The 9,238-nt window shown below is 39.1% G+C and overlaps 1 protein-coding gene and 1 pseudogene across 1 annotated transcript in view; both read right to left on the reverse strand.

Annotated features, from left to right (window-relative positions):
• The window catches only part of LOC138157142 (uncharacterized), a 56,993-nt gene extending 53,062 nt beyond the window's left edge, over positions 1 to 3,931 (reverse strand). The window contains exon 1 of the mRNA XM_069082643.1: positions 589 to 3,931. The gene's annotated coding sequence lies outside the window, so the exon portion shown is untranslated. The remainder of the gene's footprint in view (positions 1 to 588) is intronic.
• A 300-nt stretch (positions 3,932 to 4,231) lies between these two features.
• LOC138157145 (large ribosomal subunit protein eL6-like) lies at positions 4,232 to 7,715 on the reverse strand (annotated as a pseudogene).
• Positions 7,716 to 9,238: the final 1,523 nt, after the last annotated feature.

The raw sequence follows: 9,238 nt of genomic DNA on the forward strand, positions 1-9,238 counted from the left end.
CCTGGGTCCTTCAATTCCTTATTCTTTCCTTTTTCTAACTCTGCATCTGACCCGGCTAATGAGGAGCCCACCTGTGTGGCCAAGGACCGGGAAGCGGCAATCGGGGAAGGATTTAATGCCGCGTCCACTATCTTAAAGACCGAAAAATCAGTGGGTGTCAGCGAACCAGGGCAGCCATTCTCAAAAGCTGCCATCTGCTGTCCCACAACTCTCCATCTATCGGCCTGTATGCCGACATGCCTGACCCAAGGGCATATGTCCCAGATCTTATCTATAAACTCCCTACAGGTCTTAATGGGGATTTTTGCCCCCCTTTGGGCGCAGAGCTTATAAAGTTGTGCCGCTATCACCCCCTTCTCCTCCGGCCTAAATACAGGGATACTATGCCCTGTTCCCATCCTATCCTCTTCCCGAGGCTACAGTGGCCTCGAGGCTGTCTGGCGACTGGAGCAGACCAGCTGCGTCCAGCAGGCCGTCCGCCAGCTAGTCGTCCCGAAGGGTCAGCCCCACGTTGGGCGCCAAAATCTGTTGCGGGCGTTTGCCTTCACAACAGATCTAGACGACTAGCCCCACGGCCCTCTCACTTACCCATCCCGGGTCTTCGGTCGTCACCGGCCCCTCACGGGGAAAAAACACCAGACAGAAGGCGGAGGAGTGAAGCGGGGTGGTTTATTCTTCAACAGTTACATGGCGGAGAGAGAGAGAGAGCCCTCTCACACGAGAAAATATATAGCGAGTCCGAGCCAATCATATCGCAGTCTTACATTTATAGCCTTATATGGTGATCACCCCATGGCCTTATATGGAGATCACCCCATCAAGCTTATACATATTCATTCAAAGCAACCATGGCACCGCCCATAAACCCCTCCCCCTCCCCCATCATTCATCATTAGTCCTTTTGGACTGTCTTCAATCATGGTATTGCTGATAATAGCTAAGTCAATAAAGATGAGGAAACTGAAGCTCAGAGAGGTTAGTATTTGCCCAAAGTTACACAAGTAGTAACAGGCAGAATTTGAACCCAGGTCCTCTGGCTTTAAAGTCAATGCTCTTTCCATTATATCATTCTGCTTCTTTTTCTGGGTAAGCTCCATCTTGTCAAGAGAGCACTCCCTCTTAAAATGGGGTGCCTAGAAATGAATACAATACAGCCCAACAAAGGAATAGCACAGGGATATGTTACATCTTGGAATCTGAACAACTGAGCAAGCAAACATTTATTGTCTATTATGCCCAACACGACAGACTATTAACAACAAAAGATTAAATTAGCTTGAGCCACATCACTCTGCTGGCTCACAGTGAGCATGGGGCCAGTAAGATCTCTAGGTATCTTCACATTAATTATGGTTACTCTCTGTTTTCTCCTGCCCTGGACTTCTTTAGTTGTTTTTTGGACCCTTGTTAAATCATCCCATCCTGTTGAGCTCTGCTAGAATCCTGATTCTGCTAATCAATGTATTAGCAACCCCTCCCAACTTTGTTATCACCTGAAAACTTGCTAAGGATGCCTTTACCCAAATTCTTAGTAAAAATGTTGTACTGCAGGCAGCCCTATGGCACTGGTTGAAGCTGTCTTCCCAGTTGATATGGCTCTATCATCACTCCTCATGTACTACGTTGTTGAGGCCAACAGCGTTTTCCTATTTTCAAATCCACATGTTCATAACTTGATTGTAGTAAGGCTTCCTCATAGATCTAACATTACCTATCACTATATTGATAAATACAACCTTATATTTGAATAAATCATGAAATTGTACATTTTCTTATAATTGCATTACAATAAAACAGTTCAGTGAAATGATTTCTAAAAACTCATTTAATCAATCAATAAACACTGCAGGTCTATTGGGGGGTAGGTATTTTGGGGCCACTAAGAAGCAAAAGAAACAGTTCTGACCCTCAGGGAGCTGACATTTCCCCCTCTCTTTCCACAGGTGTTCAGTACCTTTGGGCACTCTTTGTAATCAGCATTTTTTTTCCCACTCCAGCAAAGGTGATATCACCACGTGTTAACCGCTGACTTCAAGTGCAAACTATACACTTTCAAAATGTGGACCATTATTTTAATCAGCATAATTACTAATACTTTATGTGCCAAGACAAAGGTGAAATTCAAGAGATAGGATTTGCCTGTGGTGGGATCAATTATCATAACTTACTGTGAGTGCAGTGCACTTCCTTCATTACCAGAAGCAATAGATCTTTGCACTAAAGATTCTCACCTAAATCCTACTGTTATACATCATCTGCAAAACATGTCACTAATGTAAGCATCTTAAAAACACTTACATGTACACAAGTAAATAGCAGAAAATAAACCAAACAGAAGTTGGAGAACCCTGTGCTCTTGGGGAGAACAAAAGCTAACTCTGAAAAACACATTGGCATCTTTGACATAATTTCTGATCCTAAACATTCTAATCTCAAACTTCACCAGGGAGAATGGGAGGATGGAATAGGGCTATAGTCAGACAATTCTCCTATAATCGCTAGCTGGAAGGGTTCAGATCTCCTGCTGAGCCTAAAGGAGGCATTTCAGAATCCATATGGACAGCATAAAAAGAATCCATCCATTCTTGTTGGATGGACAGAGCATTTGGAAATTAAACAAAGGGTTCAGGCTCTCCAAAACACAATCCATGAAGGATTTTAAAGAAGATATTATTGTAATGTTTTTTTTTTTAATCCTTTTGTACTTGTGTGTGAGAGTTTATATGGCTCCTTTAGCTCTGCTACATTGATAGGCATATATTTTCACACTACATAAACAAAGGGAGAAATTCAGGAAAAACCACTTAGCAATTATTGTAGTCTTCTTATTGGGTTTATTTAAATTGCTAAAATGAATCCAATTATAATGTGGAAAATGTGTGTGTTACTCTATGTGTTTGTGTCTCTCTGTGTGTGCACTTACATGCGTGTATCTCTCCACTTAAAAAAAGAAAACCAAATGGATCTTTTTTTTTTTCCTAGGGACCAATGGCCACCAAATCCATAAGGTCTGCATCCCTCTGTCTCATTAGTGTAAGTTCTGGTTGCTGCATCTGCAGAAGAGAGAGAAGGTTTTTCACATTTAGATTTCTTTTTCAAACTACCTTCTGTCTCACATGGAGAGCCAACTATTGATATAGATGAATTTAATTCCTAAAAAATAACTTTTGTCCCATACTTAAGACCTCAGATCACAGCCCCAGACAATTTTAACAATCTAACAAACATTTATTAAATACCAACTATGTACAAGGAACCACACTAGGAATTAAGATACAAAGAACAGAAAAAAAAGAGTCTCTGCTCTTGGGGGAAGGGAAATTATCAGTATAATGTATATGCAGATACAGAGATAGTGATTTTAAATAAAGATACTAGTTTCTTAGGCTCAATTCCAATCTACAACTCCCCCTTGCCCTTTTTAAAATAAATTTTTGCATGCCACCAAAAGCTGTGTCTAATCTTCCTCTGCCTCTGCTGCTCTCACCGCCACCACCACGTCTTCAAATGCTTTAGAATTACTAAAAATTTACATTTCCAGCCAGGGAAATCCAACTGGATGTGTAATGTAGGTTCCAATTTAGCAACATGCAGTGGATTTTGTTCCTCTTTGGGGTCCTGGAGTGGGAGGTTTCTTTGTGATGGTATGGTATAGGGGAAGGAGGGCCTATTTAGGAGTAGTAATACCCAAGTTCCGATGCTAGCTCCTTCATTAACTATCTGTATTGCAAATAATGGTTTGTTTGAAAGTCTTCCTTTGCTTTTAAAGTCTAAAATTCCTTTCCATTATTTTTATATCTAGGCATGGCTGTAGTTTTTGGAGGATTCACTCGGAAATGTTCTGTTAGAACACATCCTGGAATCTCACAGTTGGAAGGAACACCAGGAACCATCTAGTCCATTCTAGACCAGCACAAGAATTCCCTCTCCATCATACAGGGCAAATGATTGTCCAAATTTTGGTTAAAATTTTCAATAAGAAAGAACCTATTATTCACCCCCAATTCACTTTTGCTTAGCCCAAACTGTTAGGAAGCTTTTCCTTAGAAGTTCTTTTGGTCCCAGTATGCCTGTGAGCACTGAGTGGAATGTACAAAGAGGTGACTTTGAGATGGAGGTGAAGAAAAACTTTTTAACAGTGAAAATTGTCCAAAAGTATAACGGGTTGCCTTGAGAGTTAGTGGGTTCCCCTTTACAGGAGGTCTTCAAACATTTTGCTATTGTTGAGTAATTTCTTTTTTTTTTTTTTTTTTGCTATTGCAAATATTTTAATAAGTGTTCTCTGCAAGGCATTTAAAACACCAGTTTGTGAGGATAAACTCCATTGGAGAGAGAGAAGACAGAACGCAGGTAGCCACGGAGCTGAGGAATTTTCTTGATTTGGGGTAGGATCTGAGAGTCTACTGTTTTCTGATCAGCCTTATGCTGCTCTGTAATCTCATATTTCTCTTTTTTCTGTGTCAAAAATCTCTCCTTGGTGTCTAGGTTTACGGAGCCTTTTCTTCTTGAAGTAAGCATCAGTAAGATGATTTGCAATTTTCACACCTGAAAGGTTAACCCGGGTAGAAGTGGCAATAACAAATTTCTGATGGGTCCTTCTCAGGGGAACACGGTTGATGGTCAGAGGTCCAGTCACCAGTAGCAAGCCACTAGACAGTTGCTTCAGGAAAACCACTCGCTTGCCACTGTGGCGGCCAGTAAGCATGATGAGAACAGTACCTGACTTGATGCTAGCTCGGAGTTTCCTCACATGCTGGCTAAAGGGCTTTTTGCCATGATTCAGCAGCTTTCTAGGCACATCCTCAGTAGGGTAATACCTAGGCATTTTGTGAATCTTTACCACTCGAGTTCCTCCATTCTTATCACCACCAACAGGCTTTGAGATAGTAGCAGGAACTTTTTCTTTCTTCTTGCTTTCAGTCCAGGTTTTTGGGGCAGCGTATTTCCGCTTGTACATGGCTCTCTGGGAATACATTGCAGACCTGGAGTATCTACCAATCTCTTGGGCCAGGACTGGGTTCCGACTGCAATGCTTTCGAGGCTTTTTGACCTTTTCAGGTACATCTTCCTTTTTGTTCTCTTTTTTTTCCTTTTTGACCTTCTTTGACCTTCTTTTTCTTGGGTGGCTTTTTGTCCGCCATCTTGAGAGATGGGAAAGAGCTGTTGAGTAATTTCACTTGGATCTAATTTTTCATGACCCCATTTGGGGGTTTTATTGACAAAGATATTGAAGTAGTTTGCCATTTCCTTTTTCAGCTCATTTTACAAATGAAGAACTGAGGTAAATAGGGTTAAATGACCTGCCCAGGATCACACAGCTAATAAGTGACTGAGGTAGAATTTGAAGTCATGAAGATGAATCTTTCTGCCTCCAGGCCTGGTGCTCTGTGCACTGTGGTACCACCTAGCTGACCAAGCATTATACCATAGCAAAGATTCCTCAGAAACAGCTTGGTGATACAGTGGATAGAGTACTGGCCTAGAGTAAGAAAGACTCATCTTCATAATTTCAAATCCGGTCTCAGACACTTCCTAGTTGTGTGATCCTGGACAAATCACTTATCCCTGTTTACCTCAATTTTCTCCTCTATAAAGTAAACTAGAGAAGGAAATGGCAAACCACTCCAGTATCTTGGCCAAGAAAACCCCAAATGAGGTTACAATGAGTTGAATACAATTGAAATGACTGAACAATAACAACAAAGATTCCTTATGATTTGGGGTTGGATTAGTTGGCTGCTGAAGGCCCTTCCAACCCAAGAATAATGTGATTTTGTGCATTTTTTCCTTATCAAAAGTCTAAATTTGCTTCTCTTCAATTCACACCCATTTCTCCTACTTTTTTAGAACAAGTCTAATTGACCTAGATTTTTATTCAAATACTTTAAGACACATATATGTTCCTCTTTTTTCTTTTCTTGTTCAGGCTAAACTTCCTCAGTTCCTTTAATTGATCCTCATATAGTATGATCTCAAGGCTTTTCACCCGTTTGGTTGCCCTCTACTGGACACACTCTAGTTTATCAATGTCTTTGCTAAAATGTGACACCCAGAACTGAGTTCCATACCTTACACATGATTTGATCAAGACAGAGAAAGATTGATTGTCTACCTAGTATCGGACATTATGCCTTTTTTTAATGTTGCCTAAGTAGCATTAGTTTTATTAACTGTCATATTATATTATTAATGCATATTGAGTTTACTGTCCACTAAGATCCTCAGATCTTTTTCAGATATATTACTAGTCACATACCCCTCATCTTAGACTTACTGACTTTTTTTCATTAATTTCAGTTTTTTTATATTTATTTATTTACTTGTTTGTTTTTAGTTTTCAACTTCACTTCCATAATATTTTAAGTCCTAAATTTTCTTCCCCTCCTTCTCTTCCCCCTTTCCCAAGATAGTATGCAATGTGATATAGACTCTACATATACATTTATACTAAACATATTTTCACATTAGTCATGCTGTAAAAAAGAGTTAGAACCAATGGGAGAAAACACAAGAAAGAAGAAACAAACAAACAAAAAAGACAGCAAGTAGTATGCTTTGATCTGCATTCAGATTCCATAGTTCTTTTTCTGAATGTGGATAGCATTTTCATCATGAGACTTTTGGAGTAGTCTTAGATCCTTGCATTGCTGAAAAGAGCTAATATTTATTGACTTTTAAACCAACTATGACTCTATATTTACCTTTATTAATTAATTAATTAAATCCTGGTCTGTCAAGATCTATTTGTCTCCTACTCTATCATCAATTGTGTTAGCTTTTTAGCTTTATATCATTTGCTAATATGACAATCATATAGTTTATACCTTTATTAAAGCCATTGATAAAAATAGTAGTCACAAGAAAGTTAACACTGATCCCTGAGGCCCTCTCCTGAAGACCTCCTTCCAAGCTGGCATTGAACCATTAATGACTGCTCTTTGGGTCTATCCATTCAACCAGCTCTAAGTAAAACGAATTGTACTACAATTTAGCCTATATTGCTTCACCTTTCCCATAAGAATAGCGTGAAAGACTGTAGCAAATGCTTCGCTAAAATCTAGGTAAACTACACATACGGCATCTGTCTGACCTACCAATCTAGGAACTCGTCAAAGGGTCTGGTGAAGTTATGCTCAGCGTGCTGGCTCTTTGTGATCACCACTGTTCTATAACATACTCAAATGGATCCACTCTCCAGGGATACAGATCACATCCCAGCTACCCAACTATGCCTGCCCATCTCTTGGCCATGTCCTCCCATAAATTCATCATCCAGGGTGGAGCGCTGCCTCTATTTCTCTTGATATTACAAAGATATCACCATTAGAGGTTGAAGACTGGCAGTTTGCCTGCTATCTCTTGCCCTTGTGGTATGGACTAGCTCCTCTTCTCTTCCTAGCATATATTTCTGATAACATATTTTACTCCTGATCTTCAAATTTCCTCATTGGTTATATATTGCATCCCACTCATATGTACCATTCACCTCTCCATATTCCTCTGAGCAATGTTTCTTTTCAGTTCTACAGGGACTGTTGCGTACTCTATTTCAGAGCCATATAGCAACGCTGGTAAAATGCTGACATTAAGAAGGTAGACCTTTACTTCCAGGAGAATATGTTCATTAAAGGAGCATTATATTTTTCTGAAGTAAAACCAGCCTACTACCATCCTTTGGTTTAATTCTGGGCCCAACTCCTTGTCTATTTGTACTTTTTCTCCTAAACATACATATTGATGGATAAGCTCTATAGGTCACCCATCCAACTACATGTCATAATCAGGACAAAAGACATTTTTCATCTACCTGATCTTCCCTGTGTGAATGGTCAGACCAAAATCTTTGTAGCATTTACAGATCTCTTCCACAAAGGCCTGCAGTGTTCTAGGGTTTGTTGCAACCAGCATAATTTCATCCACAAAAAAAAAGTACCATTTATAGGCAATACCCCCTGCAACCTGGGCTCTTCCCTGGATCTCATCTGTGGCAGGGACAAATACTTTTGGTGAGTGTACATCCTATCTCTTTTATGCCCATCTGGTGCTTTTGATAAAAGGATAATTGAAGAGGGGGTATTTCTATTGTCTCTTTCAAAGAATCTTGAATGATTCTGATGTACGGATGGGAATAGAGTCATTAAGGCAGCATTTTGCCCTTCTGAATTAATCATTTTTTCATAATCAACAAACAACTGTGGGACCTTTATTTTTTACATCTTTCAGTCAATTGTGAAATGGTAAAAATGTAGTCTATTATTAAATACTGCTTGCAAAAGCTTTCCTGTTCTACTAATACTATCATTGGAGATGCCCTTGTTTAATGTATATATGAGTCTCATAAGGATTTTGAATAAATGGGAAAGTAGGTATATAAGTTGGTGATGTTTTCTCAGTTGCCTGGGGTGGGGGTAGGGCAGTATTAATTAGAGTATTTTCCCATACCTTTGGTTTCTTACTTTCTCTTAGCTGCCTTGTGAATTAATTCCTCAATGCTATCACAAAGCAGAGCATTTAGCACAAATCTACGGTATACTTAGTCCAATATGACTACTTTTCTTAACTTTTTATCTTTAGTACCATTTCTACTTCTCCTATAAGCATATCTAGCAGTGTGGTGTTAGAGTATAGGTAATGGCTCTATTGCCCTTGATGGTAAAACAAAAACAAAAAAAAAACATTTTTTTATTAAAAAAAATTTTTTTAGCTTTGCAGATCCTTTCCATTTTTCTTCTGTTTGTTACCCTCCTTCCATTTTTGTTTTAAAATGTTTTTAGGGTGACTTTGCTCAATTCTTATTAAGTTTTCTTTAACTACTTTCATTCTCTACTTTCTTTCTATGAGATGATACTGCTCATAATCATCCATCATCCTTCTTTGTAATATTTTACAGACAAGTTTATATTCTAAAATAGTGTTGTTTTGGCCATCATCTCTCTCCGCTTAGCAAATAGCTCAAATATTTGATAACTAAGGCACTTGATGGGCCCCTTTGTTCTTTTTGCTATGGCAATTGACAGCAATATTTAGCTAGACCCAAACTCCTAACCAATTAATGAGATTTCTGTTGTAGTCCCTGTGCCCTGTACATGATAGGTGCTTGATAAATGTTTGTTGAACTGAATTGGATTAAATCCTGAAGATTGTTGATTCTTTTGTATGCTCTTAATTTCAGCCTAGCTAAATTATAACTCTGCTTCCCATTTAAAATTATTCAGATTAATGCTTAGACCAATCACTG

This window comes from Petaurus breviceps, unplaced genomic scaffold (genome assembly GCF_028583685.1).
Source record: "Petaurus breviceps papuanus isolate PSGF00001 unplaced genomic scaffold, PetGlider_PUasm1.0 171, whole genome shotgun sequence".
Lineage (NCBI taxonomy): Eukaryota > Metazoa > Chordata > Mammalia > Diprotodontia > Petauridae > Petaurus > Petaurus breviceps.